At 41.1% G+C, this 20674-nt stretch overlaps 2 long non-coding RNA genes across 6 annotated transcripts in view; one reads left to right on the top strand and one right to left on the bottom strand.

The window, feature by feature from the left end:
- The window catches only part of LOC146763910 (uncharacterized), a 242467-nt gene that overhangs the window by 129198 nt on the left and 92595 nt on the right, over nucleotides 1-20674 (bottom strand). The gene's annotated exons all lie outside the window — the stretch shown is intronic.
- Nucleotides 1880-20674, top strand: part of LOC146763911 (uncharacterized) — a 73822-nt gene continuing 55027 nt past the window's right edge. For 3 of the 5 annotated variants that reach the window (XR_014951712.1, XR_014951710.1, XR_014951711.1), the window contains exon 1: nucleotides 1880-10756. This is a non-coding gene — a long non-coding RNA (uncharacterized LOC146763911). The remainder of the gene's footprint in view (nucleotides 10757-20674) is intronic. The other 2 variants (XR_014951713.1, XR_014951714.1) reach the window with 2 other exon arrangements.

The raw sequence follows: 20674 nt of genomic DNA, 5'->3' as shown, positions 1-20674 counted from the left end.
GATCTGATTTTGTAAATTGCCACCCAAACACTTTCTGAGGATGTCTTTGTATACGATAGAGACTGTTTTTATTTTCTCAGAATACAGCCCATGCCTCTCAGTTAAGTTTTTTCAGTTTTAGGACAGCTGGATCTGCCTGACTTATTTCTGTGTTAGAAACAAGAATGGAAGACATAGCACCTTCTCAGAAATTTGTAAAAAAATAGAAAAGGCAGGCATCTCCCAGACCTCTGCAAACGTAATTTGGAGAGCCCCCAAGTTACTTAAGTATATTAAGTATTAATCACTTCTCAGTTAAACTTTTTTTAGCCTGACTAGGTGGCTCAAACAGATAATTAGGATTGCTGGTTTTCTCCTGATTCAACCAGATTGTGTAAATAGCAATTTATCAAAGGGAGAAAATCCAAGTCTTTACACAGCCTTATAATGTCTATAAATAAAAGGGAAATATAAAGGGGAGTGAAACAGGAAATCAACCACATTGATTTAACTTGTGGGAATTCAGTTTTTGAGAAAGAAACAAAATTGTCAAAGATTGAACAGGACATTTTCTTTCCCTACCAGAGATGAGCATTGGCACAGCTCTCTTAACACATGCAACATTATCTCTTTTAGCTGTAGGTGTACTGAAACAAACCAAAAGGTTGATATTTAGTTCTAAAATGAAAAATTCTGTAGTCAGTTATTTCCTCCTTAAAACCAGAAACATCAGGGAACTGCTGAGACCCAATTAGACAAGGAAAGAAGCCATAGTCTATATGGCTTTCACTGTGGTTTTCCACACACCTTTCTGTTTCTGTTCCTCTGTGAGACTCACAGACAGCAAATGCTGAAGGACACTACATACACATACAGGACTTGGCATAATGGTAGGAAGTCCTAGGGCTGGACAAGGCATATAACTTCTGAAAATTGAAGTACTATGGGTGAAGTATTTGAAGTAAACCTTGAAGTACTATGGGTGTTCAATGCCAAGCTAATAATGAAAAACAAAATTTTTAACAACTACAGGCCACGTGCTGCTTACCACAACTTTTGTGGCTGGATCATCTCTTCCTTATGCATTATGTGGAATTCAGCTTTCATGTAGAATTTATGTAGAATTCAGCTTTTCAAGGACCCTAAAAACCTCTGACAAGTTACAGGTAGCCATTAACTTCATGGCCACTTAGGCACACTAAAAATGAAACTTGAGGCTTTCAGGTGCTCATCTTCACATTCAAGTACTGAACAGCTGGAACAGATGTGGCACAAACATGTCATTGCTAGGTTTAGATGGCCTAGTTGCAAGGTAACTGGCAATGCAAGAAGGAATGGAATTGTACATACAGGGAGAAGGGGACTAAACTTCCTTTTTTTGCCTAGGTTCTCAGAATTGGACATTTGCATGCCTTAGAAAACACAGAGACACTGACTAGCATTTAAATTTTGGTAAGAGCCTTCACCTGTGTGCCACTGGGCGGCATTTCTAGTACTCCTGATCATCTTTCTTTGTCCTAGCTGATAAAAAAACACTGACCATATTCAGGGATCATATATCAAAGTAACAACACTTTTCACTTTGCTGCCTCCTGCTATTTTTATAATCCAGCAGAATGATGCAAAGCCCTTCAAGACACACATTGCCATTAAGGACTGACCAAAGTTATCCAAAACTAATTTGTTGGGAAAGTGATGGTTTCTCTGTCAGCTTCTACAGCAAGTATGAGTTGTACAGAAGGCTGAGAGTTAGTTAACAAAACAAATTTAAATGTGCTGTGTCTATCACTAGGCAGTAGGATTCCCTACCATTTATTCAAAGTCATTCGACCAGTAAATGACAAAAAGTGTGCAAAATTGCAGTGTGCACACCTGGCAGCACTTTCAAATTGGGTCATGAAAGCATTTGTAGTGCAAAGCACTACAAATTCTTACTTAAATTCAAGTAAGAATTTTTTCTTACAAAAAAATTCTTACTAGACCAGTGGTGATAATTGATCTGAAAGGATGCAAACTAGCCAATTAGAGTTTTCTCCTAGCTCTAACCTCCAATGTGATTTTCCAGATCCTTTCATGCCTTGATGTCTAGCTGCCCTTTTCAAGTTATCTCCTGCCACCAGAGCAGGACTAATCAATGCTTTAGTAAAAGAGAGTTCATTAAAGCCAACTAAAGTCAAGAACATTTGTTCCTTAACTGCTTTGAAATTGTCCACACAGATTTTCAAGATGTTTGTATGTACACTGTGAATTATTCCATATTATGTTGCTTGTCCTCTTTATCAGTAGTTTAGACTATTTACACAGATTATAAACACAGCAATCAAACACACAATTTGAAATGTGGGAAGTTGTGTGAATTCCATGTATTTTTTTCTCTAACCCTGATTTATATCACCAAGCAACTGAAGAAACAAAAATTGTATAATCAAGGGGGGTACTTAGAAACAGTCTTTTGTGAATCTTCAAGCTCACAGTTCTCTTTTTCCAATTAGCTTGTCCCAGTAGGAGTAGAATTTACAGACACTGGCAAATAAATGAGAAAAAGCATAGGAGATTACCATCATAACAGAATTTTATTTTTTTTTTACTTTATCGTTTCAATTTCCTACATTTTCTGTTATTCCTTGCCTCTCGAAGCCTAGTGCATAAACACTAATAGCAGATGACTAAGGCTAAGCACATCAGCATGTCAAAAATATCTTCCATTATTTCAGTTTTGTCTCTTCATTATACTCTGTTCTAGCTGCAAGAAATACTACATGTATTTTTTTAATTGGGAAATAAAGATTGTTCATTCTTTCACAGCCAATTCCTCCAACATTTCAGTGATGGAAAATTCAAAGTTTCAGCAGGCTGCATTCTGGGAGCAATGCCAGCAACAGACTGGAGAATCTAGGGTAGCTTTCAGTACCTCTTCACTCCCATATGGAGATACTTCAAAACAGAAACAGAGGTGTGCTATCTATAATCACAGTACAGGCTCAGTCCCCCTCACTGCAGTGACACACAGATCTTGGTCACTGGAAGGAGCAAAGGCACACCCACTCCTCTGCTGTGTTGATGTTTCCTGGTTTTATTTAGACATCTGTCAGCGATTATTAGCCACAGAAACTCTAATGAGCTAGGTATGATTCCTGTTTGAAGCATGCAAGTCCATTTTTGGTCGGGATTACAAGCACAGGCTTAGGTGAAAAGCAGCTGTCATCACCAGGGTTTATCAGAAGGGCTGGTGACTGCTTTCTCCCAGCAGTGGTGCAGGCTGGGCTGCCCTGGCAATGTAGGCAGCATTTCTCACAAACAGGACACAAACAGGATGTGGCAGCCCCCAGCACTGCTCATCCCCTGTCTCCCACCACAGCACAGCTTGTTTCTGAGGGACGTGCATAGGAAATCTGCATGATCCACCACTGCCTATTGCACGCCAAAAATATCCTTGTGAAATCCTGGTGGTGTTTTCACCTCCTGCCAGAGGCTTGATTTCATAGCTGGTCCTGGAGAGATGAAGAAATGCTTAGTCCGCTCTCTCTTTAGAACATGAAGACCTAAGTGCTTCAAAACTGCTTCTGGGCCAGGCTCCCAGCGAGACCCTAATGTTATCATGGGGCAGACACCTCCTTGTACCTGTGGCTTTGCTTTTGTGGCTTTGTAGCCCAGTTGTGCAGGGCTTTCTCTCCCAGCTACATGGTCCCTGCTGGCAGGTACTGATGGGCTGCCTAAATTAATGGTATGGCCCTGCACAGCTTGCCCCTGTCCTCTGCTGGACAATGGCTGGAGCTCAGCAACTGCTCCAGATCATGTTGACAAAGTAAAAAGACAAAGCAAACCACATCCTTGCTCTCCTGAAGACTGCTCACAGGAAAAAGGCAGGGCCTTTCCACACCACACAGATTTTGTGCATAGAATTTATCCTCCCAGAGTTACAATTTGCCTCATAGGTACAGGTCTTTGAAGCCATCCTGTTTTCTCTGCTAAATCCTGCAGCTCTGTCTGTAGCAGATTATCAGATACTGCTATTATCATAATGCATTAAAATGTCTTTCATTGAAGCTATAGGGAGAACAGCACTCCTGGGATGAGCTGTCCAAGCTATGGATAGCTGTGAATATCCAAACTGCAGCAAGAGTCAACTTCACCAGAGCAACAGAACACTTGAAGGTGGAACTATTTTTATATATTTTTCTTTGGAAAAAAGAGCTTTGCTGGTGTTTGGGAAAAACCTTGTGGTGCCTGCCTTAGATGTGCAATGAGCTGCACAGCTGCTGTGCCATGATAATTCTTTTATGACTGATAATGGCTTAGCTTAAGAGGAAACCCTTCTGATAAAACATGAGGAGAGCTAAGAAAAAAATTGGGAAAAATAATATAGCCTGAGAATATAAACACATGATCTGGACTTCAAAACACTCATAAAAAATGAATAACTGTCAGCCAGCAGGACAATCCCTCCTTAATGTTCCTTCTGCTTGCTCTGGGAGAAAGAAGATAATGTAACAATAAATTCCCTTTATGATCCTTAAAGATTGGCAAAGGCAGGCTTTCTTAGCAGAAGATTTAAGGGATGCTGGAGAGCTTGGTATGAAAAGCATCTCCCATTGCACACTTTCAATGTGAGGAAAGCCTGACCTCCTCCCTGATAAGTCACAGCAGAAATCTTTCTCACTGTATCTCCTATTCAGCTCCCCCATCACGAGTTCTCTGCAGTCCATCTGGGTCTCTCAGCCCAGGGCTGACAGCAGGTTTGGCTTCAGGGGCCAGCTGGTTACAACACCTATCAGCATCTCAGGTCTAAGTACATTTTGCACTCTGTTCCCAATCCCAGGAAAGGGAGGATTTGGTTTGAAGTCCTCAGAGAGCAATGGCAACAGTTCCATCATATCAGTCAAGTTATTTTTTGAATTAAAGAGGTAAATGATGTCATTTTCAGCCCAGCTTCTCAGAAAGAAAGGAAAAAAGTAATGCTACTGGGAAAACAGGGGAAAGATCCAAAAAGCGCGGCTCAAGGGAGGAAGAAACAGAAGCTAAGCAGAATGGGTTACATAAATATATAAGGATATTGCTTGTTTGTCTTTCCAGGCACCTGGGAAACCTGGACTTGATAATAAGGTCAACAATCCAGCATTCCCATGCATAAGAAATTTTCTGAAATATAAGGCAGGAATTTAGGTTGTGTCCCATCACCGACAACATTGAGAAATAGACTCAGACCAGCCCCATTTCTGTAGAAAAGATTACTGCAGCATTTTCATTTGGAATAGAATTTATTCAGCAAATTGGGCAGACTGGTTCTTTGAAAGTAGATTTAACCAGCTGTAAGTACAAGAAGGCAGGTAAGCTATAAGCTGTGGCCAAAGCCCAGCAGGTACATCCTGTTTTCATGGTTTCATCTTTTGCAACCAGAAACATGTGGCTGTAACAGCAAGAGAGCTCGGCTTAGTCTGGTCCTAAGACAATCAATAGGAAACACCAGAAAACCAAAAAAAGATCCATTCAAATGCTGGCAAACTGAGATAATTGGATTTTGAAACCTGCTTAAGCCCTTTTCTATGCACAGGACTGTGTTTCTACGAATGCATAACAACTGAACATATGGATGGCCATTTTGAAGTAATACAACACAATTTCAGGAGCCCCTAAATAAAGCAAGCATAGTAGCCACACAAAAGCTGACAGGGTACCATGCCACTATGTCCCTAAGCAGTTGCTCTTAAATATCAAGCAAACAACACCACTATGCTTCTGATGGTTGGAAGAAGATCTATGCCTATTTTTGATAGAGTTTGGAAAAATCTGTGCTTTTTCAGCAAATATTTAACCTATATTTACCTATATTCAGCAAATATATTACCTATATTTATCTATATATTACCTATTATAGATAAATTTGCATAGAAAGAAAATGCTGTAGAACTTTCTTAGAGAAGGTGAATATAATAATGAAATTTAAAGTGTTGCACCACCAGTATTATGTTGACAGTGCAAAGAAGTAATCATAATATACATATTTTAATCAAATCTTTGTATGCAAAGTGTACTGAATGACTGGTAAAGAGAATTGAATTCTACTGTTTGGATCCTTCATAGTAAGGAAAGCTTCCAACCTTGCTTTTGCACCTGTGAGAGCATCTTATGCCAAAGGTTCATTAACTACTGAGTAAGAAAAATTTCCTTTTAGTATTACTAAGAGCAGTATTACCTCCTGGTTTTAAAAGGTGAGGAAGACTGAGCAGACATCCTGAAGTTCCATTGAGAATTATCTTGTCACTGCTTTCCAGCTCTTGCCTGACTTGGAACCTGGTATACAGCAGCCTCTACCTGCAGCCATCTCCCCAGGTCTGATTATTTTTTTGCCTTTTTATGAACCCCCTCCATTTTAAACAGACACAAGTACAGCAAGGTTCAGGGCAAAATTTTGCCTTTGTAGTTAATAATTTGTTTTTTGTTTTTTTACACTATTTTTATTTCAGCATAGTTTTACATTGCATTCTGGTCCTTTCCTGCTTTGATTCTCTTCTGGATTGTTAGAGGTATTGTGAGCTGGTATTGTGAGCTGTTGCACTGACAACCCTGCAGTAGCAAGGAGATACTCCCCTCCCTTTTTTTCATCTTTCTACAACTTAGTCATCTATGGTTTCATTTCTCTCTCCAGTAAAGCTTTATTTGTCTTGTACCTTTAAGATGGGTAGACAAAAATGGAGGAAAACTCTAGTCAAGGTTAAAAAAAATTTAAAAGACAATAAAAGAATAAATGTCTGTATGTTAGAATTATATCCTCAGAACATCCTGACTTGCGAAGCTATGTTTTTATTACAGCTAAACCAAAAATTAGGACATTTTTTTTTTTTAATGGGAAAACAATTAGACATACAAAAATATAATACAACTGGAGTTGAGACAACTGGTCTCCTAAGTCACCAAGCTGTTAGTCATGGTGGAACTCAGAGGAAGCCAGCAAAAATCATCTTCATCCAGTCTGATTAATAATTCTGCTGTCCTGGACAAAGAAATTCTGTGTTTAATAATGCCAGTCCAGTTCCATGTGTCATGTTTGCATTTCATACATGCACTCTCTGACCTGGTGCAAAACAGGAAAACCGGAAAAGCCTCTTGAAGTGTTTTAAACCACACAATTTTCCCAGGCACAGAACTACCTGCAGGAACAGGGTTAGGGAGGATTTTGAGCAGGAAAAAGTGTTAAGTGCTACCTGAATTCCCACATCAGCACTCCTGACTCGGATATTGTGGCAGCTCAGCATGAGGTACAGTCACTTTTTGCCCTACTCTGATTTGGGTCATCTTCCTGGTTTTCTATGCTCATTTAGACAAGTGTTCAGCACTACTCTTAACCACACTCTTGACTTTGGATGTTCAAATTTATGTAGCATGGCTACATAAATTATGTGGCTTGAAGTTCAACTCCTGCCAAAAGAGAATAAACCATTTTTCAACAGCAGGCCAGAGGGAAAGGTTCTCTAACAAACCATAATGAGAAAAAACTCCCTAAGCTGGCCCCAACTATGTGCCAGACTTCTGCAGTCCTAATTGGTTTCACTCTGCTTTCAGTGCAGACCAATTAGAACATATGAGCAGGTCACCAGAAGCAAAATTTGGAAGCAGCTAACCGGGACCATGTTTCCCATTGGGATTCTCACTGACATTACTGTAAGATTCAGCTACTTTCTGTGATTAAGCCTTCATACAAACTTAATTATTTTAATAGTTTGAAATCAAGAACTGAAACCCAGCTAATTAATGACAAGCACGAGTTAGCTTATTCAAATCCCACGTGGCACAATTGCCTCATTTCATCACAATGATTTCATTAGAAAATGAAATTAAACTATGGGAGAGTAGGCTAGAAAAATCTGAGAAATGCCTGCCAGAGGAGGAGGTTCTCTTGTCACAGAGAACATTTTCCATGTGGAGCAAAGGCTGAGCCCAGAATGCTTGTTTCTTGCAGCATCCTGTGTGGCAGTGCAGCCTCAGGAACAGGCACAGTTTTTGCAGGCACAGCACAGGAGTTTCCCGTGTGGATTATGCTGGTGTGGTGTGCATGCATTGCCCATCCCCTTAAGGGGATGTACTGCAGTTAAAAAAGGCAGAGGATTTCAGTAACAGCTCCCAGCCCAGCCTGTGGGTTTCTGTTCTGGACTCACCCAGACTGTAAATCATGACAGTCTGCTGAGCACCTTCCTGTTCTTCCAGCTTCCATGGCAGGGCGGCGCCTTTCCACTTAAAACATTTATAGTAGAGGAACATCAAGACTGATGAAATATACAAGAAGCATTGCCTAGAATTGTGAGGGAGTAACTGAGAAAATGGAGAGGGCAAGGCAGCTGCTCTCCTGAGCAAGGGTGCCTGCATACTACAGTGTTGCCTGTGCACAGCAGTGTTGCCTAAGTGTGAGTGAGAGCATGGCTTCGAGAGCGTGTTTTTTTCTGAAGTTGGTTTCCTCAGCCCACCTCCCATTTGTCATATAAGCATAAGCTACTTCTGAACTCAACAAAGCCTTCTGGCCCCTACTGTAATAAACAATAGCAAAGTACTGACAAATTAGTTTATAGCCCATCTACCCTTCTTCAACAGTAGGAAGCACTCCAGATACAGGTAAGTGTCTGATTACCACAAATCTCACCCAGATGATGTGAGGGGCAGTGCATTCACCCACTCCCCACATTATGGTCAGCCCAGTGCTTGACTTTCAGGCCTTGGCAGACCTGGGCCTATGACACAAGTAGCATTTTGGTGCCAGCAAACAAAAGGTCCCCTGGGAAATCATCCAAAGCAGCACCATGCTGGGAACTGTCTTCATAATAAGCATTTTTGTTTCTAAGATGCAACCTGTGCCTGAGTAATTAAAATTGCTTTAAACCACAAGTAAAGACAAAAGTGGCACCAAAACAGCAAGCATAAGATGCCTGTAAGAGTTAAACTGAATTCACAGACCACCATGTGTTACTGAACTCAGCAAAAACTCAGGAGTCACAATGCTGCTGCAGAAAGCCCCGTCCTGAAGCAGTGCTGTGCAAGACAGCTCACAGAGCTTGCCAAAGCCAAACCCTCCACACATGTACACAACCCAGAAGACCACTCTCAAGGACAGGCACATCACATCGAGCTTTATGACTATACCTACAGCTGTGGCAGCAAAAGAAAAGACTGTTGGCACCTGCTTTTACATCATGGGTATTGAGGAATTCCCCTGGTGCAGGCAGCTCACTCTGTAAGCTGCAGTTCTGGAAGCAGGTTGAGATGCAGGCTGAGATGCAAGTTGAGTTCAGGTTGAGATGCAGTCTGAGATGCCAGTTGAGTTCTGGCTGAGATGCAGGTTGAGATGCAGGTTGAGATGCAGTCTGAGATGCAAGTTGAGTTCTGGCTGAGATGCAGGCTGAGATGCAGGCTGAGAGCCCACAGAGGCTGTGCAAAGCTCACAAAGAGCAGTGGCACTGGCCAGGGGAAGGGACCCTGGGAGACACAGCAGGAGCCCAGGGCTCGGGAGGCTTGGGAGGCTGGAGACTTGCTCGTGGCTTGGCTGTGAGGCTGTAAAAGCCCAGGGGTTCCTTGGCTCTGGATCCTCCTGGGAGGCACCAGCTCAGGCTGTTTCTGTGTCCCTGTGCTGTGAATAAATTGCTCTGTGGAGTGAGACATCTCAGCCTCTGCCCTGGGAAGTCTCCTGACTGGGGCTGGGGTGACTCCGGGGGGCTGCCTCGGCTCAGTGCAGCCCCTGCTCGTGAAGGGGCTGTGGTCCCAGCAGTGACAGCTCTGACACTGGGACTGCGACTGCCAGAGACTCACCAGTGCTCACACTGGGATGTTTCCTTCACAGTGGGTAAGGAATTTTTTTTTTTAAATGTGAGCACCTTAAGTGGTCACTTTTGTAAACAGATTAGATAGACACTGCAAGGCTTTGTGAAGTGATGTCTTAATACCTTTAAATCTTGAAGCCCTTGTGTTGACATCCCTTCACATCAGTCACCGCTCTGTGCAACAGCTTTCCAGCTGACATTGCTATTTCAACCCTGCCCCTATCTTATATTTCCCTTCCTTAATTTGTTTTGCTCTGTAGCAGCATGATTGTTTAATTAGCCAACAAAAGCCCTGTTGCTCTCCAGCATAACCTTTTGTGCTTCCACTGAGCATTCAAGGCTGTTTGGCTGCCTGTCTGCTACAGGCACACCACACTTCATGTGTACAATACACTTAGGAGCTCTGTGCTGCCAAGACCTGTCAACACAGGGAACTTACTGTCAGAGAAGCTTAGGTGCGAATCTAAAGGGCCACATTTATTCTTCCCTAACTATTTTTGTGGGTTATCAAATTTCACAGAAAAATGCCTTTGAGCTGTTCAACTTAATCCTCTTTGGAGGAGTCCAAATAGAGCATTGTAAAATAAACGTTTACATAAATACCTAGTGCTAAATAACTCTTTTGTACTCTTACAGTAAGCCAAACCATTAGTTAGCATGTGCACACTAGAAAGCCTCTTTTCTAATCCTAGCTCTAAACTAAAGTGATGGATCAAATGACCTACTGAATATGACTAGCTAACCCCACTTCCTCAAGGACTATATACATAGGAGGTAAGCCTTAGATAATCTAGTGGTTTGATTTGAAAGAGAAATACCTATCCAAGATTAATTCTCTAATGCTTTGCATTTGCTCCAGACTGTGTTACTGATATCTGGCTCACTCAGGACTGGGCCCTTTTCAACTGACCATACTTCTGACCTGGAAGAGACCTTTATATATCAGAATAATACATATGCTGACCAATTAACAGGTAGGCAAAACTTCAATTTATTTGGTTTTATATCTAAGGTATGCATCACTGTGATGTTCTGCTAATCTGGCATCACATAAAAACTTTCCAACTCTACATTATTGTAAAAATATAACATATTTATTTGTAGGTTTCACAAGCACCTGTGAACACTGGCATAATCTAGGACAGCTGGCCTCACTTATTTTGCAACCATTTGTTCCTTTAGCTGTTTTTCACTGTCTACTGTTTTAATCACAGTTTTATTATTTGATGATGGCTTAGTTTGAATATATGATATGTGCATTTGAAGGATGTTGCAGGCTTTTTAGCAGCCCAGTTCCCCTGTTCACTAAAATATTCAAATTTTTAAGAGCAGATGGTGTTTTTGAGACAGAGTTTTTTAATTCAGGATGGGTTTGGCATCTCTGTCCACAACACCTTATGTGTGTTTCACTGCTTGCTGCCCCATTCCTTCTCATACAGATGCCAGGTTAGTTCTGATGTTTGGTGAACATTTTCATTTTCAAAGCTCTGCTATTGACATGAATCATTATCAGCTCTGCTCTTCTTTAATTTTCTATAGATCCCTTAAGCAGTTAAATTCTGTCTGTCTTTCAGACAGCAGCAGAGAGCTGACAAAGTAGTGCCAGAATTATGTTCATACTTAGTGCAATACTGGTTTTGGTTTTTACTGCTATATTTATTTTATATTTACCACTGTCTTTTTATCAGATTAATAAAATACACTTCTCAAAAATAGAAAGACCTAAACTAGATTGGAAAGACAGACTAATTATCACTGAATCATTCAGACTGGAAAAGACCTCCAAAATTAACAAGTCCAACTGATCACCTCCTTGCCAACTAGATCATGGTGTGCTATATCCAGTTGTTTCTTGAACCCCTCCATGGATGATTACTCCACTACTTCCCTGGGCATTCTGTTCCAATGCTTGACTCTGTTTTCCCTGACGAAATTCCCCCTGATGTCCAACCTGACCTCCCCTGGTGCAGTGTGAGGCTGTGTTCTTTCACCCTGTCTCTGGTTTCCTGGGACTGATCCCACCTGGCTACAGCATCCTTTAGAGCAGCTGTAGAGAGTGATGAGATCCCTGAGCCTCTTTTTCTCCAGTCTAAACAATGCCAGCTGCCTCAGATGCTCCTCACAGGATTTATTCTCTAAGTCCTTCCTCAGCTCTATTGCTCTGTTCCCTTCTCTGGTCATGCTCCATCCCTTCAGTGCCCTTCTTGTAGTGAGGGGCCCAGAACTGAACACAAAGCTCAAGTTGTGGCCTCAACAGCACCAGGTACGGGATCACTGCCCTGTTGCTGATATAGCCAGGGTGCTGTTTGCCTTCTTGGCCACCTGGGCACAGCTGGCTCACGTTCAGCAGCTGTTGGCCAGCACCCCCAGGTCCTTTTCTGCCAGCCAGATTTCCACATGCTCTGTACACAGCTTGTAGCACTGCTTGGGGTTGTTGTGACCCAGGGCAGGAGCCAGCATTTCACCTTATTGAACCTATCATAATTATACGCCAGAATTATTGCACTACATCATTGCTGTTCTTGAAACTTTTCCATTACCATTTCTGTAATTGCATATGATGCCAAGACTCCAAACACTGAATGTGCACCAATCATGTTTTAGTGCAGAACACTTCAGGAGAACAGCTGTCAGGGACTCTGCTTGCACTTCTCACAGTGTGGTAAAATGAACCAATGACTAATTCAATACACCAGGCTTCAAAGCCTGCACTTCTTTTCTGTCATTTAATCTGCAAGATGGGAAGACCAAAGTCAGTTGAAGAGTGTTGCTTGTAGCAAGAAACAGTGTAAGCAGAAAGAATGTATGCATTTATCTATCATACTAGCCTTCAAGAAATGTATAAGCCAACTATTTAAAAAGACTTTTGTGAACATTTTCTATATGGTGCAGTACCTACAGGTAGGAGTAATTCAAAGCCATGAGAAGGTCAGTGCATTGCAGCATTGATCATTGCAGCTTTAATCCAACCAGATCATCTGAGACTCAGTGTGGGACAGGAGCTTGACAAATGATATCACCATAGGAAAAGCAGCACCCATTTATGAGACCAGAAAAACTGCCAGTGCAGGGGATGTAAACAAAACCTCAAAGTGAAATAATTTCTTCTTTGTAAATATTGTATTTATGACTTGAGCTAAGGACACCTGTAAGGCAAATTAAGCAATATTCATTAGTAATATGAAATACTATATTTGGACCAAATTTCTGAAAACTGCACGCAAAAAGACTGTTCTTCAGTCTTGCTTATTGTCCTGAGTAATTTTGAAATATTTGAAATCAATTAGATAGTTATGGGAGATTTATTTTAGAGATCTTTCTAATTTCTATGCAATTTTCTATCACTTAAAGGAGGAGAGGACATGTAATCATGCATTATGAAAACAGCATTAGTTCAGGATTGCTACATCTCTTAACTGCCAGTCTGAACTGCAGCCTGAACTGTCAGTTCATAATGGTTCATAAATTTACTTCACCCAGATCCCATTTGATACAGAAATACTTCATATTGTGCTGTAGAGAAACAAAAGTATTGAAAAACCATCAGTACTGACAGGTGCAACAGAATTTTCCTTACAACTTGCACTAAACTATTTAAAGGCATTTGACATAGAGGCATCCAGTTGCTCTAGCTGTTTTCTGGTGACTTCCAAAAACTGAGGCATCAGAAAATATGAACATGCTTTTAATGGAGGCTGCCTCATTCTTCTACACTGTGCCTTCATTTAGGAGAGAAACACACACACACACAGACTACAGCTCTAAATGTAGAGAACTGCATTTGACACTGTTGATTTTTTATTATGATTACTAATAGAAATTCCATGTATCATGTGGAAAACCAATTAGCGGAGAAAAAAAAAAATTAAGTACATATAATTTTTATAAGTATCTAAAAAAATCACATTATACCTCCAAGCTTTAATCCAAAATTTAACAATTTTGAGAAAAAATTATCTAAAACACAAGTAATCTATTAAAGTATCATTAACACCACCATAATTATCCTAAAGCACAACATTTTATCTCTCTTCTGATTTACTGGCATTGTTATTATGAATAGCAGACTGGGAAGGTAGGACAGACCTCTAGGACACAAAATACCTGCTCCTAGCTGCTAGTGGAATTGGCCACTCATTTCACTCCTCCTTGTTTATACTTCCGAATTTTGCTGTCTTGCCGAGTAAGACATCAAGTACTTTGAGACAGATAATGCCTCTTAGAAATCTGGGCAGCAGGCAGACAACTGGACAAAAATACGATGGAACTGACTCTTTTCAGAGTCCCTGCTGAGGACTGAGGTGCTGCTCTAACAGACAGCAAACAATGACTCACATCAGCTCTGGGAGCAATTAAAATGTTTTTCCTTTAGACAACACAGCACCCTCATAGTCTGATTGCTTCTGAAAGCTCTGAAACAGCCTTACACAAGCATCCAAATATTTCTGATTTATCTACAAGTATTAAATAGATTCCATATTCATTACAGGCTCACAAAGATTTTGAAGAACAGATTATTCTAACATTTACATTTAAACAGAAGTAGACTTTCACTACTAATACAGATTCACTATTTCCTCATGCCTTTTGTATCTGCAACTGCAATACAATTCAGATTATCTGCTTCTGTCTTCAAAGAGCTGTTGCAAAATGTTAGAATGACAAAGTTCAGTAAAATGCTTTTCTTCTCTAATAAGTGTAATTCACAGGAGAATGAAACTGTTCTGCTCTAAGATTATGATGATGAAGAACAGGTAGCACGACGAAGGAAGTAAAATTTTGCATGGTGTTCCAACAACCCCTGCAAATGTCCTCATTTATATTTTTAGCCATTTAACCATTAACCTTGAAAAACAGCTTGAACAGACAGATCAGAGTGAATGTGTTCAGATTGAATACATATGTTTTTAGCTACAAAATGACAGAGAGATGGCAGAATTGAATCATGTCCCAAAATAAGTCTGCTTCAGAAGTAGCTGTAGGTCAGTCTTGCTTCTTTCATAGAGATTTTTCCTTCTGTCATTTTTTTTTGCTTGTGACTCAAGCACTTGCCAAATAGTGGTGCTATCCACTCTCCTTTCCCTTTCTGTTTTTTCAGCTGTAAAGTGAGCTGGTGCTCACAGGTGTGAAACCAGCCACCCAAGGTTACCTGATAGAGAATCCATCTCTTGTGTTCCAGCCCACTGGGCCACACCACCCTCTTTAAAATAGAGCTGTAATCTGGAAGCACTGTAATTCCTCTGCTTCCAGCATCCATCAGACAATGTTATAAGGAAGAAAGCCAAAGGTTGAACAAGGTTATTCACTAAAAAATGCAATAGTGTCTTAGAAATAAACATATTGGGTTGAATTCCTTGGGTCTGTTACATGTGTAAACCATTATGGAAACCCAGGAGTGTTAAAGAAACTTGGAAACTTAGAAATCTGTGTACTGCCAACGGGATTTTTGTGACAGGATTTTTGCCTAGTCATCTTTACAAATAGCTTTACAGAGTAAAGCAGATACAAAGGAAATCTCAACAAAATGAATCTTGTACCTTTTTTATATGTACTTCACATGACCTATAATTTCTCTCTATGAGAGCCTCTTTTCCTGTTTATAGTTACTTTCTCTACTGGGCAGCTGCTGAGGCAGTATTGTGAGGGTCATCAAATAGCACATAACCATGCAATGGGACCTCCTTTATCTCCTCCCAGGAAGAAAATGTGTTTATCCTTGCTATGACTTTATATTCAGTTTGAGGGCCCTTTGCGTGTGCATGCTGAGTAGAGACAAAAGAATTACTCTGTTCAACTGACCAACTAGAGAAAATTGTGGGTTTTTTGATATTCCTGAGTTTTTGTTTTGTTTTTTTGTTTTTTTTTTTTTATTTTTCAAAATTCTACATGTAGCTCTCAGCATTTTCAAAAACTTGGTCCCAAGAACTGCTCCTCTTTGGAGTGGGAGCATTCTCTATCATTTTATCAGAGAGAGTCAACAGTCTCAAACAAGAACTGATTTCCAAATGAGATTTCCATCCCAAAACTGTTTTCAAGATTTCAGTATTTTCCAGTGTACCCATGCTGTTCCCAGTAGAGCAGTTGCCATGGTGATTCCATACGGCTGCCAAAGGGGAGCAGTTCAAGTCCTTTATTACATTTTGAGCATGAGCTTATGGCTGTGCTCTGTCTGGTCCATAGCACATGTTCAGAAGAGTCTACCCTTTGCATTGTCACCTTGCAATTTCAAGATGCAAAGAAGGTCCTGGTGAATACCCCACAGCTTTTTTTTTTATCTCCATGCAAGAAGAATGCAAACTTGGAATGATGCCATGCCACAGGAAGTCAGTAGTATTCACACAATATTAATAGGAGTGTGGAAAAGGAGTGAAGGGACAGTTGCCTCCTTGCCCTGAGGTTCATGTTCTAACTCCTTTTTCTGATGAAGCCAAATGCTGAACCCTGCTAGCATTTGTATAGCAACAGCCAGGAATAATGGATCTGGATCAGGAATAAGGCTTACCTTTCCTCATAGGGGAATGCCAGATGTTTTTGGTCTGCACCACAGTAATTCACAGAGACAGCATCTCCATAGAGAGCACACTGCAAATATGCTCCATCCAGCTGGTAAATGCATTTGTCACAAGGCACAAAGTTTACTAAATTTTGCTGACAGGCTGAGACAGAACAAAAGATAATGTTCATTAGAACTCACAACCCTTATAAATAAGCAATATCATACTGGTGAAAAAGGGAAACAATGGAGGATCTCACTGAAAATAGGAATCTTTTCACAATGAAAAGTCAGAATTCTACTCTTTGGACAAATTCCAGTCTGTTGCAGCCAATGAATTTAAATGATGGGCTATAAAGGTGAGAGTCTTATCAGTAGCATAGAAATTCAAATTCCTCATTTGCTTCCCTGGGAGAATAAATTTAAAATTATATGGGGATCTTTGATAGTCTTGGCCACTCAAAACAACAAGATCAGCTTTCCTTTTTTAGCACCTGGCCTAGCACTGCACAGATTTCTGTGCATGAGTAGTCCTCTTACTCAAGTTAATAGGCCTTTTCATATAATTAACTATTTGGATTTAGGATTGAGCTTCAGGGGTGACATACTGTAACAGTGTGAAAAATAGTTTGCTGTATCAAGAAGAAATTATGCGAAGCTGGGGTAAACTCTGAGGTCAGTGCAAGAGGGCATGACTATACATGCCTCACTGCCTGTCTCTGCTTCCTTGGTTTGGCTCACAGCCAACAAATCCATGGTAAAGTACAATTCCATGTATTCCTTTCTCAGAGAAACATAGATATATTTGTACATTCATAACTGTTCTAAGCTTAGATTCAAAGACACCAGTCACCTATTTGAAATACTAGCTGTGCAGCACCTTTCTGGATATGCCTAGACTCTTTAACCTGGTCTGTAAAAATCTGTCATCACTCAAATTCAGGGATTCTCACCTTATTGCAGGCCCTGTCAGGGATGCCTGTAAAGTTGTGAGGATATAATTTCGCAGTATTTGACCAGCAGCATTTTGTCATGGAGCAATGTACAGACAAAAATGCATAGGAAGGAAGTGACAGAAGGCAAGAGAGAGAGGTGGGACAGATGTTCTTAGGTGGAGAGAACCCATTAAAAAAAATAATTGCAAAAATATGAAGATGCAACCCAGTCTCCCCAAAAGCATTTAATTCTTTTTGCCCTGTTGTGCAGTATGCTGTTATTCATGCATGTGCATACACACAATTTCCTTAACTTCATCAGAATGTCCTTATGCTTGTGTTTTTACAGTGCACTTGGCCCTGTAAGCTCTATTTTAAAACTGCAACTGATGCTTTTGTAACTTGAGATTTCCAAGCCTTCAACATGTTGTGAGACGCTGAGCTGTTATCATCTTGGACCATAAAATATCCATATCCATATTGCTTTTTTTAGGAACATAATTGGTGTGAAAATCAGCAATTATGTTAGCACAGTGAGGATGCTTACCATCTTCAGAGTATTTTACTGCTACCGTGTTAATTAATAAGACAGAAGTGCAGCTTGCATGCTCCTGGGATGGGTGTCACTGACACAGAGTATATGAAGTCCTGCTTTTATCTGAAATAAGACAATGATCCTATAAAGGAATATCTAATACAGAGAGAGGATAGCATATGGAGGAGAATTCTAGTATTATATTAGGTCACGCACGTTTGAAATTGTATTTGAACTAAAATTCTACATGCTAGCCAGAAAATAAAACACATCTCAATAAAAAAGCTCACAGCTTTTTCTAATCTCCCTCTTAATTTTCTGCACAAAAAGTGAGAAAACTTAACTTCAAGATAGTGTAACAGCTGCATGGATAGTGGAAAAATATTCAAATCCTTAAAAAGTTTGTTTACTTTCTGACTAAAAGTTGTAAGATTCCTGACACACCTTCCCTCCCCCTTGACTTCTGGAACAATGCATACAATTCAGTAAAAATTGTGAATAATTCCTGAATTATTCTAGATGTATTAGGATGTTCTTATTCAAGCCACATGAGAGATAGGACCAAGCCCTGATTCAGTTTTCTGAATTGCAGTATTTGCTCAGGCTGTTTTTCCATGTAAGGCAACATTAGTCGGGAACTTTACAATTTTTAGAGAGCAAAGACAGAAACTAATTTGCACTAACTAGTTAAGGGAGTTGCCAATGAAAGGCCTTATGGCTTCTTGTAAGAATACAAGGCAAGCTGGAGACTGTTTTGAGGTAAGCAAGTACACTTCAAATAGATATTCTGCAGACAGAGGACTGCCCTCAGTGTTGCATTCTTCAGTAACACCCTGTTCAATTACTCTGCCTCTCATCCTGAATCCTAAACGCAGTCCATGTTTTTGACATATTTTTTCCAGCTTAGAATATTAGCAGAGGTATCTTCAGGAAGCTTTAGATATTAATATGAATTAATATTAATAGAGCCCAAATCACAGAAGATGTAATTGCAGAAAATCAAATTGAAGGCAAAATCACTCACTGAGAAGAGGATTAATGTATCTAAGGAAATGCCCTTGATGAGGCTTGTATGACTTCAGATGTAAGACCAGCTTGTCCAGTTAACCTCAAAATTGGGCTTGAAGATAGATTATTGAATCAGTCTTTCCCTGCAACCATTCATGTGTTCAGGGAAGCCTGATCAGTGCTACAAACTGGGGAGAACAGCTGAGGAGTGACCAGACACTGGATACCTTTGTTTAGGCACCCTGTTCAAAACACTTCCAGCATACCCAAAAGGGGTGATCACTTTTCAAAGTCCTCAGCAAGATTTGCATGTCCTCTTCTAGTGCAATGAGGTACTTAGTTGCAATAGTAACACCCAAAGGAATTCAGTTGCCTTTCCCAAAATGCCCCAAAATGCACTACTATCCTTTTTTCAGCTTTTAAACCCATCTATCTTTCAATTCTCTCTCTTACAGAGGGTTTAGTACCTCTAATATATCCTCTCTTTCAACTTTTTGATAAACCACTAATGTTAAAAAAAAAACATTTGCAACAGTAAATTATTAGATCGTGGACTAAAAGCAGGGGAGAAATGGCGAACAAGAAAAATACACCTACACAAAGCAAGAAGGGCAGAATTTTAGTGAGAGAAGCATCATTAATGCTGCTATTCATAATAACCATGATAAAACTCATAGATACCATAGGATCAGAGAGGCTGGAAAAGACCTTGAAGATCCTGAATCCAAGTGCTAACCCAGTTTAGAGGGTAAGAAGGTCCCCTCAAGCATCCTTTTCTTGAGGATGAACCCCTCAATGTTCATCAGACTTGTGTTCCAGACCTTTCCCCACCTATCTTGCCCTTCTCTGGACATGCTCCAGCACCTCAATGTCTTCCTTGTCAGGGCCCAGAACTGGATGCAGGGGACACAGCCTCACCAATTCCCAGTGCAGGGGACAGTCTGTTTGGTCCTGTTGGCCCAAAGCAAAGCTGTGTCTCAGAGGAACAGCACAAACCCCAGGGAGTGAGGCAGCTGCACCCTTGGGCACTGGTGCACTGGGGTGCCTTGTGCTGGGGCCAGGAACCAGACTGGGGCTGCCAGCAGAGCCTTGCTTGGATCCAGGACACTTGGGAACACTGCAGTGACTTCTCCTGCCTGGGGGCTGGGTGGCCATCCTGCTGACCATCCTGCCTCTCCTCGTAGTGACAATTTGGGTGCTGTGAGCCCTGGCATTGCCAGCCAGGTGGCATCAGGATAGCAGGTCTCTCTCGCCAACCAGGACAGACTGGATCTAAAGCTGCTCAAGGAAACAGTGGGCACTAAACTCATACATCCAGCCTGAAAAATGTCACTGCTCAACAGTACAGAGAGCTGAAACCAGCAGCTTCAGCACTGCCAGTAAGACAGCATGAGGGCTCCCTCATACTGCTGTGGCAGCCAGGAGTGACAGCCATTCCCAGACTGGGCCAGTCAGGACATTACACACCTTTTGGCAGCCATGGTGGAGGAAAAAAAAATCTCTAAAATTGGCCTGAAAACCATTGCAGGATCAGCTGTGTGCCAGTACCAAGACCTGGCTGTCACTCTTCACCTGTGACAAAAAAACTCATCTCTGCTTGGAGAGCCCACACTTACTTGCCAGTCATTATCCTCTGGCTTTTGTGAGAGAGCCAGTGTTAGGGGATGGAGTGGGGTCTCATCTCCTTTGCCAGGGTTGGCAGCATCTTCCCCAGATTTTCCTCCCTACAGGCTGGCCTTGCCTGGCTACCCAGAGCTATGGCCATGTGCCTCAAGCCTTGCTGGCCCTCAACAGCTGGTCTGTATCCCTCTGGAGCAGACCAGAGGGATATTCACCTGCCTGAGTTCCATCTGCACCTGAGTCTGTGCCTTGTCCAGGATGCCTGGCTGGGCCCCAGTGCCCTGGGATGTCCCCAGGAGTG

Source organism: Lonchura striata, chromosome Z (genome assembly GCF_050655825.1).
Source record: "Lonchura striata isolate lonStrDom1 chromosome Z, ASM5065582v1, whole genome shotgun sequence".
Taxonomy (NCBI): Eukaryota; Metazoa; Chordata; class Aves; order Passeriformes; family Estrildidae; genus Lonchura; species Lonchura striata.
This window is presented reverse-complemented; position numbering and strand designations above follow the sequence as displayed.